General features: G+C 41.9%; 1 pseudogene; it reads left to right on the top strand.

The window, feature by feature from the left end:
• Positions 1-4,751: 4,751 nt before the first annotated feature.
• On the top strand, positions 4,752-7,426 carry Eef2-ps2 (eukaryotic translation elongation factor 2, pseudogene 2; annotated as a pseudogene).
• The last annotated feature ends 7,049 nt before the right edge of the window (positions 7,427-14,475 follow it).

Raw genomic sequence — 14,475 nt, 5'->3', positions numbered from 1 at the left:
CCTTATGTTGGGCTTTACCCTTTATTATCCTTTGTAGTGCTGGATTTGTAGAAAGATATTGTGTAAGTTTGGTTTTGTCATGGAATATCTTGGTTTCTCCATCAATGTTAATTGAGAGTTTTGCAGGATACAGTAACCTGGGCTGGCATTTGTGTTCTCTTAGGGTCTGTATGACATCTGTCCAGGATCTTCTGGCCTTCATAGTTTCTGGCGAAAAGTCTGGTGTGATTCTGATAGGTCTGCCTTTATATGTTACTTGACCTTTTTCCCTTACTGCTTTTAATATTCTTTCTTTATTTTGTGCGTTTGGTGTTTTGACAATTATGTGACGGGAGGTGTTTCTTTTCTGGTCCAATCTATTTGGAGTTCTGTAGGCTTCTTGTATGCCTATGGGTATCTCTTTTTTTTAGGTTAGGGAAGTTTTCTTCTATGATTTTGTTGAAGATATTTACTGGTCCTTTGAGCTGGGAGTCTTCACTCTCTTCTATACCTATTATCCTTAGGTTTGATCTTCTCATTGAGTCCTGGATTTCCTGTATGTTTTGGACCAGTAGCTTTTTCTGCTTTACATTATCTTTGACAGTTGAGTCAATGATTTCTATGGAATCTTCTGCTCCTGAGATTCTCTCTTCCATCTCTTGTATTCTGTTGGTGAAGCTTGTATCTACAGCTCCTTGTCTTTTCTTTTGATTTTCTATGTCCAAGGTTGTTTCCATGTGTTCTTTCTTGATTGCTTCTATTTCCATTTTTAATTCCTTCAACTGTTTGATTTTGTTTTCCTGGAATTCTTTCAGGGATTTTTGCGATTCCTCTCTGTAGGCTTCTACTTGTTCTCTAAGGGAGTTCTTTATGTCTTTCTTGAAGTCCTCCAGCATCATGATCAAATATGATTTTGAAACTAGATCTTGCTTTTCTGGTGTGTTTGGATATTCCGTGTTTGCTTTGGTGGGAGAATTGGGCTCCGATGATGCCATGTAGTCTTGGTTTCTGTTGCTTGGGTTCCTGCGCTTGCCTCTCGCCATCAGATTATCTCTAGTGTTACTTTGTTCTGCTATTTCTGACCGTGGCTAGACTGTCCTATAAGCATGTGTGTCAGGAGTGCTGTAGACCTGTTTTCCTGTTTTCTTTCAGCCAGTTATGGGGACAGAGTGTTCTGCTTTCGGGCGTGTAGTTTTTCCTCTCTACAGGTCTTCAGCTGTTCCTGTGGGCCTGTGTCTTGAGTTCACCAGGCAGGTTTCTTGCAGGGGAAAAGTTGGTCCTACCTGTGGTTCCAAGGCTCAAGTTTGCTCGTGGGGCACTGCCTAAGTCCTCTCCGTGGCGGCAGCAAACGGGAAGATCTGTGCCGCTCTTTCCGGGAGCCTCCGTGCACCAGGGTTCCAGATGACGTTTGGTGTTTTCCTCTGGCGTCTGGATGCGCACAGGGTGCAGTCTCTTCTGGTCTCCCAGGTGTGTCTGCCTCTCTGAAGGTTCAGCTCTCCCTCCCACGGGATTTGGGTGCAGAGAACTGTTTATCTGGTCTGTTTCCTTCAGGTTCCGGTGGTGTCTCAGGCACAGGGGTCCTGCTGCTCCCGGGCCCTCCCCTACGGGAACCTAGAGGCCTTATACAGTTGCCTCTTGGGCCAGTGATGTGGGCAGGGTTGGGCAGTGTTGGTGGTCTCCTCCGCTCTGCAGTCTCAGGAGTGCCCACCTGATCAGGCGGTGAGGTCTCTCTCCCACGGGGTTTGGGAGCAGAGAGCTGCTGCGGGCCAGGATCCGCGGGTGTATATCCTCTTTTAATATGCCCTTACTATATTGTTTATGTTCCTCTGAAGAGTCCCTGACTAATATACCCCTCCAATATGCCTGGAAAATCTGAGGCAGAGGGGAGAGATTATGAACATTGGGAGTTGTGACCAAGAGCACTCCTGTAGGATTGAGTTGTAAGAATTCTTGGTCATGAAGACTAGCTAACAAGACTTAAGAAGCAGAAGCTGATTGATTGGGTTGCATAGTATTTGGACAGTGTTTTCTCCATTCCTAGGGGACAGGGCAATCTCAGAGCTAACATGGCACTTAGAAGCCACAGGAAGATGATCACCCTTGCTGAGCAAAGCTGGATTGCCTGAGTTGCCATGGTAGATTATGGGCTGTCTCATTATGTTCTGCAAAAGATGGATCTTCAAAATGACTGTAGAGTGCTGAAAACTTAGCCAAGCAGAAACTATAATTGTGCTTGCTGTGCTGAAGAATCTTTGCTAGAGCAGACTAATGGGTAAATTATATGCAGCCAGACCTTATGGTTGTGTTTTTGGTCTATGGGACCCGGGAAAGCATATAATACACAGCCCTGGGTAAAATTCCATTCACATGGAGTAGACAGTAATAGGCACTCATGAGGTGTGACAACAGATCTTCATTGCCAAAGGATAATCAAAAGGCAGAGCCATGTGGCTATATGAAGAACTTATTCATCCACTATATCCATGTCAACAGAGCTAGGCTGTGTTAGAGGTGGCACACTAGGGGACATAGAAAACAAAAGAGGAGTCCTTTCAAGACATATGCATGTGCCTTTAATAGAATATCTGAGGACTTAGTGGCCACAGGATGCTGGAGAAAAATACATTTTGTATGCACCCCTACAAAAAAGGAAGCAAAACAACTTTCAATTTTTATAACTGTGCATTTGTAACTTGACTTTCATCTGACCCATAAACTCATACAAAAGCCTAGCAGTTTGAAGTGGTCCTTACAGCAGAAATGTGTTCTTTGCAGGTCTGGCCTGTGATGCAAGCAACTTTAGATCTTCCAACCAATGACTGTGCAGACAGTTGCAGAGAGTAATGTAGCATTTTCCTCTGAATTGAAGCACTCCATCCTGGAAGGAAGTTTATTAAGACTCAGGAAATAAGGAAACTTACATGTTTCAGGGAGTTCAGAAAATAAGAATCTTTAGGTGTCTCCCCAAGGTTACATAAGCAGTAACATCTGCTGCCAAGGATTCTGATCACTAGATTTGCCTGTGTGGAGATCATCCAAGGTTGCAGCTTTCCTGAGCTGTGACTCGCCATGTCTTTGTTTTTTCTGTGATGCAGCTACAATTTGATTCACCCATGCTGTATGTAACTCCTTACCCATGTTCCTGTGACTTGTGACAGTAAGGCCAATGTTTTATTCACCTAGACATGTATAGAATTCTTCCTTTGGTGTGTTGTTGGTGCCCTGTGGATGGTAGATGGGTATTTGCTCGCGTCACTCAGGGAAAGCTAAAGAACACAATGGTATGAATTGTTTCATTGTAGAATTTATGAAGAGCTTCTGAGGTTCTAAAATTACCTCATGTTATCTTCAGTTGATAATTAAACACCTTAAAAATTAATTCCTGACAGAACAGGATGCTTATCAAAATATAATTTTAGTCACAGAAGTCAAAGCGATGTTATCACATAGAAGGGAACTTCAGCTAGTTCTCAAGCTTTAGATCACAACCCTATGAAGGTTGCATATCAGATTTCCTACATATTAGATATTGTGTTATGAAGTAATGACAAGTAATTTTATGGTTGGTGGTTGCCACAAAACATGAGAAACTGGAGTAAGGGATTACAGCATTAGGAAGGGTAAGGTGCACCTTAGAGGAATGCAACCAGGACAAACACACACACACACACACACACACACACACACACAAAGAGGGTGGGGCAGAGGGAGAGAGATAGGGAGATGAAGAGGGAGAGGGAGACTGACTCCTTTCTGTCTGGGATTAGAGAGATGTATGTCAACAAGCACATTGTTCTGTGGGAGTCTCTATATGATTGTTTATCCCAATAAACTGTGAACTTTCCAGGCACTTGCCTCAGCATAAACTCTGTGGTGCCCTTTAACCTAATCTAATAATTCCAAAGTTCTATACCAACCTCCTTGTAGTATAACTCCCCCCACTCCTAAAAGCTGAAGTTTCACTTAGACTCTGAAGTGCTGTTGGTGACATTAACAACCCTTTCACCTGAGAAACAATCTGATTTCACCCTTCTCTCAAACCATATCCTTCTCTACATGAAACCTAGCAAAAGTAATCATTAGTTTCAGGACTGTTGTGCCAAGTTATTTCTAACCCATCATAGTCACAGTTAGTGAGTGCTGTTTGTCCAACATTGCAAAAATGAGAATAGTCACTTTAAAACTAAGCCTGAAATGTATTATACACATGATGTGGCCCTCAAGGATGTTGCCTTCAGTCTCATATACTGCCTCAGAGAAGGTTCACTGAAAACTAAACATCCAGCCTCCACTTAATCTAGTTACCCCACCCCCAATTATCCAAACACAGTCAATAAGAGCATGTTTCTATAAAAAGATTTCAATCAGTATGTGTCTATCAGTTTTGTCATAATAAGCCAAATATGAAAACAATCCAAATGTCCATCAATGGATAATTTGTTAAACAGATTATAACATATTTACATAGTGATATTATTTAGCAATGACGAGGAATAATCTGTAAATATGGCAACATGGATAAGTCTCAATGTGACTTCACAAAGGGACTCAAGAGATATGCACAACTTTCCACTCAGCAGCAGCAGAATACAGATTCTGCACATAGCAAGCAGGGATGAACAAGCAGGGATCATGTTCACACACAAAACAATTATTATCATGTTTATCATTGTCAAAATATTTTTAAATTTTCTAAACATGATAGCATGAATCAGTTATTGTTAATAGCACAATTGGAAAATGCCATAAATATATGGAAATAAACAGCACCCTGGAACAAATAATAAGTCAGGGTAAAATGGAAAAATATTTAAAAGAACTAAAGTGGCTCTTCCACTGTAGCTGCTGCCATCATTGGCACACTTCCCTGTTCACCTCTGTCTCTGAGAATCCAACGCCATCCACCACCATGGTGAACTTCTCAGTAGATCAGATCCATGCCATCATGGACAAGAAAGCCAATATCCAGAACATGTCAGTCATCACTCACGTCCACACTTACAGACTTCCTTATGTGCAAGGTGGGCATTGTCACCTCTGCTCAAGCCGAGCCGGGGAGACATACTTCACTGACATTTTCAAGGATGAACAGGAGCGCTGCATCACAATCGAGTCCTCCACCATATCTCTCTTATATGAGCTCTCTGAGAACCACCTGAACTTCATTAAGCAGAGCAAGGACAGCTTAGGCTTCCTCATCAACCTAGTCGACTTTCCAGGCCACATGGACTTCTCCCCAGAAGTGACCGCTGCCTTGCATGTCACAGATGGAGCTCTGGTGGTGGTGGACTGTATGTCTGGTGTCTGTGCAGACAAAGACAGTGCTGCAGCAAGCCATTGCTGAGCGCATCAAACCTGTACTGATAATGAACAAGATGCAGCTGCAGCTGGAGCCCAAGGAGCTTTACCAGATCTTCCAGCGCATTGTAGAGAATGACAATGTCATCATCTCCTCCTATGTTGAGGGTGAGAGTGGGCCCATGGGCAATATCATGATCAATCCTGTCCTGGGCACCGTAGGCTTTGGCTCTGGCCTACATAGCTGGGCCTTCACTCTGAAGCAGTTTGCAGAGATGTACATGGCCAAGTTTACAGCCAAGGGTGAGGGCGAGCTGGGTGCAGCTGAGCAGGCCAAGAAAGTAGAAGACATGACGAAGAAGTTGTGGAGAGACAGATACTTTGACCCAGCCAATGGCAAGTTCAGCAAGTCAGTCAATAGCCCAGACCAGAAGAAAGTTCCCACACCCCTTCTTCCACATCATCCTGGACCCCATCTTCAAGGTGTTTGAAGCCATCATGAACTTCAGGAAGGAAGAGACAGCCAAGCTGTTCGAGAAACTGGACATCAAACTGGACAGTGAGGACAAAGACAAGGAGGGCAAACCACTGCTCAAGGCTGTGATGCACCTCTGGCTGCCCATGGGGGAACGCCCTGCTACAGATGATCACCATCCACTTGCCATCCCCTGTCACTGCATAGAAGTACCGTTGTGACCTGCTGTATGAGGGGACACCTAATGACGAGGCTGCCAAGGGTATTAAAACTGTGACCCCAAAAGCCCCCTTACGATGTACATTTATTTCCAAGATGGTACCAACCACTGACAAAGGCCACTTCTATGCCTTTAATGGAGTGTACTCTGGGGTGGTGTCCACGGGCCTGAGGGTCCAGATCATGGGCCCCAACTGTACACCTGGGAAGAAAGAAGTCCTGTACCTTAAGCCTATCCAGATGACCATTCTCATATGGACCGCTATGTGGAGTGGATTGAGGATGTGCCCTGTGGAAACATTGTGGGACTGGTCAGAGCCAGTTCCTTGTGAAGACTGGGACCATCACCAACTTTGAGCAAGCTCACAATATGTGTGTGCTGAAGTTCATCATCAGCCCTGTTGTCAGGGTGGCAGTGGAATCCAGCTGACCTGCCCAAGCTGGAGGAGGGTCTGATGCAGCTAAGTCTGACCCTGTGGTGCAGTGAATCATTGTGGAGCCTGGAGAGCACATCATTGCTGGTGCTGGTGAGCTGCACCTGGAGATTTGCCTCAAGGACCTGGAGGAGGACCATGTCTGCATCCCCATCAAGAAATATGACCCTGTCATGTCATACCAGGAGACAATCAGTGAGGAGTCCAACATGCTGTGTCTGTCCAAGTCCCCCAACAAGCACAACTGGCTGTACATGAAGGCCAGGCCCTTCCTTGACAGCCTGGCAGAGGACATCGATAAGGATGAGGTGTTTGTCTGCCAGGAGCTCAAGGCATGTGCCCGCTATCTGGCCAAAAAGTATGAGTGGAATGTCGCTGAAGCCCTCAAGATCTGGTGCTTCAGACGTGATGGCACCAGTCCCAACATTCTCAGTGACATCACCAAGGGTGTACAGTACCTAAATGAGATCAAGGACAGTGTGGTGGCTAGCTTCCAGTGGCCCACTAAGGAAGGCACTCTTTGTAAGGAGAACATGTGTGGTGTGCTATTTGATGTCCGTGATGTGACCCTGCATGCTGATGCCATCTACTGAGGAGGTATCCAGATCATCCCCACAGCATGCCACTGCCTCTATGCCAGTGTGTTGACCACACAGCCCTGATTCATGGAGCCTATTTATTTGGTGGAGATCCAGTGTCCTCAGCAAGTGGTGGGAGGAATCTGCAGTGTCCTGAACAGAAAGTATGGCCATGTATTTGAGGAGTTCCAAGTGACCGATACCCCAATGTTGGTAGTTAAGGCCTACCTGACTGTCAATGAGTCCTTTAGTTTCATGGCTGATCTTCAATCCAACTTTGATGGCCAGGCCTTACCTCGGTGTGTATTTGACCACTGGCATATCCTGCCTGGGGTACCCCTAACAACAGCAGCTGTCCCAACCAAGTGGTAGCTGAGACCCACAAACGCAAAGGCCTGAAGGAGGGCATCCCATTGGTGGACAAATTCCTGGACAAACTGTAGTCAACCTAGTACTGCCACACTCTGCACAGTACCTGCCCATCAGAAAACACCTTGGGACTGTCCCCACAGTGCCGCTCTGGAGGCACTCACACTTGGTACCAATTCTATTTATTTCAGAATTACAAGGCAGTGGGAATGGTTCTCTGCAGGCTGGACTGGCAGGTCATGGGGTGGGCCTGCCATGTTTCAGAGGGAAACATGCAGATGTCCAAAAGTCTAAATAAATGCATTCAGAGGTTTCTGGGGTCCATAGTCAAATGGAGTTCCCCCAGAGGGGTAGGTGGGGTAAGTGCCTCCAGGAAGGCAGCTTGCCTTAGACTTGCAATCCGGCTGTGCAAATCACTGGAGTAATAAACTCTACTTCAGTTGAAACAAAAAAGAAATAAAATGAATACAACTTACCAAAATGTATGAGATATATTCAACGCAGAAGTTTGTAGGTAGAAATGCCAGATTAGGGTAAAAGGAAGATCTTAAGGAAACAACCTAAAGATGCACCTCAAGAAAGTAAAACAAAATTAGCCCCAACACATCAGAAAGTCAGAAACCACCAAGGTTTCTGCAGGTACTAGAAAAATAATTGAAACAATCAGATTAAGTCTGATTGTTATTTAAGATGAACAGAATTTACATTATTTTTAGCCTAGGAACAAGAGACTCAAATAGATTATAAATGAAAGAGAGGGCAATTCAATTCTACCAATATCACAAATATTAGGATCAAATTAAGTACTATAAAAGATTTACCTCAACAAAATAAACCACCTAGGAGAAATGGTCAATTCTTATAAGACATACAATCTGACAAGGAATCACTATAAAGAATGCAACCATAATAAACAGATAAGGAAATTTAATCAGTAATCAAAAATCCCTCAAAGAAAATCTCAGGAACTGATGATTTCACCATTGGATTATAATAAATATTAAAGAAGTAATATTAATGTTTTTCTTTTGAGACAGGGTCTCTGTGTAACCCTGACTCTACTGAGACTTACTATGTAAATCAGGCTTATCTTGAATTCCAGAGATCCATCTGTGAGTTTGGGGCTTTAGAGGGTAGAGTTCATGATGGTGAAAAAAACAAAAAAAAAAAAACAAAAACAAAAACAAACAAACATGGTAACTGAAGCTGAGATCTGAGGGCTAACATCTTGAAATGTAAACAGGAAGAAAGACAGCAAATTAGAACTGGTGGAGTCTTTGAAATATCAATTCCCATCCCAAGTGTTCTACTTCCTTCAGCAAAGCTTCCCTAAACAGCCACCAATTGGGGACTAAGTGTCCAGTGCCTGGGCTATGGAACACATCTCATTCAAACCACGATACTTCTAATATCTTTCATCTGCCTAAATTTCCAAATTATCACTTCCAGCACTATGTTGGAAAAAAATAGTTAGTGGTCTTGATTTTAGGAGAAACTCTCATTTCTGTGCTGTTGAATATTAGCCATGGGAAGCCCTTGTCATGTATGGTTGTTATTAAGCTCAAGAGCTGTTTTTCTGTGCTTTTCCTCTGTGCATAATTGGGTGAGTGTTTTTAACATAAAAGGGTGTTGAATTTTGTCAAGTGCTTTCCCTGCATCTACTGTAATAATCATGCCAGTTTTTCCTGTCTTCTGTTAATATATCACATTTATTTATGTATGTTGAATCATCCTTGCATCCTGGGCATAAATCTCACCTAATCACTGCTTGTATTACTTTTGTCATATGCTATTGAATTCACTTTTCTAATATTTTTGAGGATTTTTTTTTGAATTTGCACTTATCAGGGATAATGGCCCGTGCTTTTCTTTCCTTGTAATGACTTTGTTTGGCTTTGGGTATCAGCTAATGCTGGTCTTGTAAAATGAGAATGACTGCTGTTTGCTTTCTGGTGCTGTGATAAACACCATAGAACACACAACCAAAAGTAACTTTGGGAGTAAAGGGCTTATTTCATTCTTTAGGTTAGAGTCCCTCATCCAGGGAAGTCAGGCAGGAAATCAAGCAAGGAAGAAGCTTGAAACAGAAGCCATGAAGAATCCTATTTCTATTCTCTTAGACTCGCATTCAGCTTCCATTATTATATAGCCCAGGCCCACCTACCCAAGGTTGATCCACAATGATCTGCTACTCCAGTCACCATGCTTTGTTCCACTACCACCGACTCTAGAACCTCAAACTCAAAATAAGCCCTTCCTTCAATAAATTGCCTCGGCTATGGTGTCCACAAAAACAACAGAAAAATAACTAATCTGGGTATCCTTGGGGTTAAGGCCTTCTGCACTTTTCCATCCCCTTTGCTAGGTCTACTGTTCTTGTCTTTATCCCACTCATGTTTAGGCACTCTTGCTAGCAGGACTTTATGAATGGAACTTCTGATGTCCCTAGTAGTCACAATCTCACAACAATTTCCCTGTTCCCCTGGCTCTTAAAATCTTTCTGCCACCTCTTTCACAACGGTTCCTTGAGTCTTCATTACAGGAGTTGTGTTGTAGTTGTGGTGGGACTGGGATCCACACTCTCTGTTTGATTGATTATGGTTTACTACAATGATCTCCATCTGTTACAAAGAGAAGTTGTCTTGATGAGACTCTTATCTGTAAATACAAGGACAAATATTTAGAATACAGATAAGAAGTCTTCTGGTATATAACAGTGGCAATTATAGATTCTCCTCCAAGATCCATGACTTCACTTATGCTATACAAGGAAATACAGTCATCTAATGTTGAAAGCAGGAAAAATAGTCTTCCCCATGAAAGAGCATACCAACTGGTAAACCAATATCTACTTGTCAGCCTGAAAAGTATGTGAAAACAGGTAACATTATACAGATTGAACAGGTTACATTTATATACTTATGAACACATTAACAATTAAAGAAAATGAAAATTTAAAAGAGAGTAAGGCAGGGGAAGGAGAAGCACATGGGAGAGTTTAGAAGGAGGAAAAAGAAAGGGGAAATGGTAAAATTCTATTATAGTCTCAAAAATATTTTAAAAGAGACAACATATGGGATGATAGAAAATACTTTTATGTCTCATCTTAACTTTCAATAAGTATAATAAATTCCATGTAAATGGCCTGCCAGTATATGACAAAACTCAAAGCACCATTAGCCATTGGGATATTCAAAATTACTAATGAAATATTGCCTCATACATGCTATGATAATAGCCAAAAAACAAAAAACAAAATAAATGTAAGCAAGGAGATAAGAGGAGTATTTTGTAGAGTGTTGGTAGGAATGTGAATTCTTATAATTGCTATTAAAGAAGTATGGAGAATCTTCACAAATTAAAACTAAAGCATATATATATGTATATGTCTACATATATATATATATACACATACATATATATACATATATATGATCTGTCAGTAGCACCTCATTAAGGTGTTTACCAAAGGACTTAAGACAAGGACATCCGATATCCCACTGTAACATGACAAAATTCACAAGAGCCAAAACATATAGAAATATTTTGTTTATCAACAGATAAATATATAAATTGTGGGAATGAGGCATAATTTTCCAGAAAAAATAAATAATATGGATAGATATGTGATATCCATCTATCTAGAGATTCAGATATATGCATTATTGTTTGAAAGTTCTTATGTCATTACAGAGTCTGAGGAGTCTCTTCACAGGCCATCTGTAAGAGAAAGAATAGGGAAGTGTCATAAGTCTGTCTGTGTTCAAAGGCCTGAGAAAGAGAAGATCTGGTCTAGCTGTGCAGCTTAGCCCAAGGTGCAAAGTGTAGTGGTGAAGCTGGCCCCAGAGTGTGAAAGGAAAGAGAATTCTACTGTTCAAGTGTGAGTGAACAAGGATGCAAAGAAATCTTCCATTCTATGGAGGAAATATGGACACAAAGTGTGGAGCAGAGAGGGAAGGAAAGGCCATCCAGAGACTGCCACACCTGGAGATCCTTCCCACATACAGTCCCCAAGCCCAGACACTATTGCATATGCCAAGAAGTGCATGCTGACAGGAGCCTGATATAGCTGTCTCCTGAGAGGCTCTGACAAAACCCGACAAATACAGAGGCAGATGCTCACAGCCAACTATTGGACTGAGAAGGGGTCCCCAATGGAAGAGAAAGGACTGAAAGAACTGAAGGGGTTTGCAACCCCATAGGAAGAACAACAATATCAACCAACCAGACACCCCAGAGCTTCCAGGGACTAAACCACCAACAAAAGAGTACACATGGAGGGGGCCATGGCTCCAGAGGGGAAACCAGGAAAGGGGATAACACGTGAAATGTAAATAAAGAAAATATCCAATAAAAAAGAAGAAAAAAGGAAATCTCCCATCCTTAAGGTCTGCTTCGCATGGGACCTGGGAAAAAGCATGAAGCTTATTCACATTTAAAGAGCAGGTTGTATTCAGTCTGCCAATTCAGTGGCTAATTCTCTCTAGAACCACTCTCACAGACATCCCAGGAATGATTGTTTGTGTCAGTGGACTTTTATGGGAAGACGCATGAAAACATTTAATTGCCACAGAAAGAAAAAGAGTCCAGTGTGAAACTGTGAAACGATGCATTGCTGGAGCCTGAGTGGCTGGGGCAGCTGAAACACTGGGGAGTCTGACCCCGGTATGAACAATGTAGGCAAAGCTGAATGGCTAAAGAGCTCCACCGGACCAACTTTTTACCTCTTATGTAATCTTGGGAAGGGAGGGGCCTGCTATGTGGTAGAGCCTCCAACTCTACTACAGAAAACCTGCTAATAAGTCAGATCTTGAGAGGGACGCCTGAGAGTGATCACAGCTGCTATGACTCAAGATGACAATGGCCATGTCTAATTCTGAGGAAACAGCTAAAAATAAATTCTCTAGCTACTTAGGTTGTTTTCTTAACCCATGAAATAGCCATGATCTTGGGTGGTGATGATCATGTTTAACCACTTGATGCAGTCTGAGCAGACCTTCAGAACAGTGTGCCAAATAAAAACACTCAGACGTAGAAAATTAAGCACTATGCTGCTATATGGTGGGAACACCTTAAGACGCACCCAATGTCCATCCTGTATTTCATTCTTCCAGACTGTTTTCTCCTAACAACTCAGCAACACCACCCTCTCCTTCCTTACTGCCTCAGTAAGTTCATATTTCCCCCAAAAGTGTAATATTCATGAAATCTCAGGAAATGAAGCCTTATATGTTCAAAGTGACAGCAGGTATATGGTATTTAGGTTGTGTGTTAGAGAGACACTACGTCATCCCCACTTAACACTGTTAGTATCTGTTAGATAAAATGAAGAATTAAGAAGAATGAGAGATACCCGTTAAAAAGTCTATTGATACACTGAACAAGCAAAGAAAGATTCACCTAAGTGATGGGCCACTCCTTGCCTTGGAAGGCTACCATCAAGTTGAGACTTGTGGATTAAACTTGTGTCAGATTATCAAACTAGCACATTCTTAGAGAAAGTCTGCCTCTCTCTTCTCTTGCCTTCATTGCATCTCTGTAACTTTTGCCTTCTAGGTTCTGAACCAGTGAAATGTAGCAAGTCATTTGTTAGCTAAAATTTCTTTCTGAAGTTCAGCAAGCATTTATTTGACATACAAACTTGTCAAATCTGGAGGGCAAATGAGGACTAGACTAAGGTACCTTTCCTCAAGATATTTTCAGTTTTACAAATGCTGTTACAATATAATTATAGTATTGTGAATGATTTTGAAAAGGAAGACAGTATGAACAGCGAGAATGCTGTTGCCAATGGCTTTATTCTTTAGAAAATGATAAACTGTAGTTAAAATGAAGAATATGCTCACACATATGAATGTATGAAATGTATCATAACAAACCTGAATTTATTCCAGCAATAGTCTATACACAATTTGAGAATCTATTGATGTAATTTAGCACACTAACAGATAAAAGAGTAAAGATTTATTATGTATGTATGTATGTATGTATGTATGTATGTATGTTACTGTATGTGGCCACTTCACATACAATAATCTGTGTATATGAGTATAGTATCTTTATACAGATGAAGAAAAGCAGTTTTTATTTTAAAGGTTAAAAGAGTTTAGCCGACCATATAGCTCAGTGGTAGAGTAGCAAGTGCAAGGCTCTGCATAGTGTCAATCGACAGTACTGAAAAAGAAAACAAACAAAACAAGCAAACAACAAACAACAAACAAAAAACCACCACACTAGAGTCTTTAGTTTAGAGGTTAAAGGAAACAGGAATCTTAAAAAGTCTATTTAACTCTGCATTTTTAAAAATAAGTGCCTGGGTCTTCCTGGATGAAACAGAAGGACGCCCTGCATATGCCAGCATGTAAAAACTTCCAACATTGTTCTGAGCTTTCATAGTTGATATTTCCACTAGTGCTTCAGCCTGAGGGAAGGGGTGTGCGAGCGGCCTGTGTCTGCACAGGTTTCACTTCTTGACGAAATATCAGAGGTGGCTCACGTTCCTCAACCAGTTTGCTGAACCTTCAGGTGACGCCTGCACCTCATCTCCTCCCAAGAGCTCATCAACATCACTAGAGTGCACCATTGCCTTAGACCTTAAATCTGACCTCCTTTTACCCGAAGTAGTCATTGCTATTCAACTGTGATGGCAAGGTGATGGTACTTTGGACATCCACCTCTTCCTCATGATTAAATGTCATCAACCACTTCTGGAAGTTTACCAAATGTTGTTCTTAGCTTTCTCTAATGTGTTTTTCCCTTCTTCCTCTCTGAGCATGTAAACGAGTTTTTGGTTTTGTTTTTTGTTTTTTGTTTTTGTGTTTGTTTTTGTATGTCTGCAATGGGTGAGACAAGAGTTCCATTCTGAACAAATTGCCTTTCCCTGGAGCTTTAGAGGGCTCCTTCAAGCACACATAAAAGTTAGATTCAGTTTGCTATGTCCCTTTCCTTCTGTTATGCACACAGCTGCCCACTGGGACCTTTTAAGGAGCTTAGAGCAAATTCAACCATTCATCCATAGCAAAGTATAAAAGCTCAGTTTTCCTCTTTACCACCCACAGTTGTGTAGCTAGAGAAGCAGAGAATGCACTTAGCCCCAGGCTACACTCCTGGCCATACTTTCAAA

Source organism: Rattus norvegicus, chromosome 3, assembly GCF_036323735.1.
Source record: "Rattus norvegicus strain BN/NHsdMcwi chromosome 3, GRCr8, whole genome shotgun sequence".
Classification (NCBI taxonomy): Eukaryota; Metazoa; Chordata; class Mammalia; order Rodentia; family Muridae; genus Rattus; species Rattus norvegicus.
Note: the sequence above shows the minus strand (reverse complement) of the source record. Positions and strands in the feature narration are given on the sequence as shown.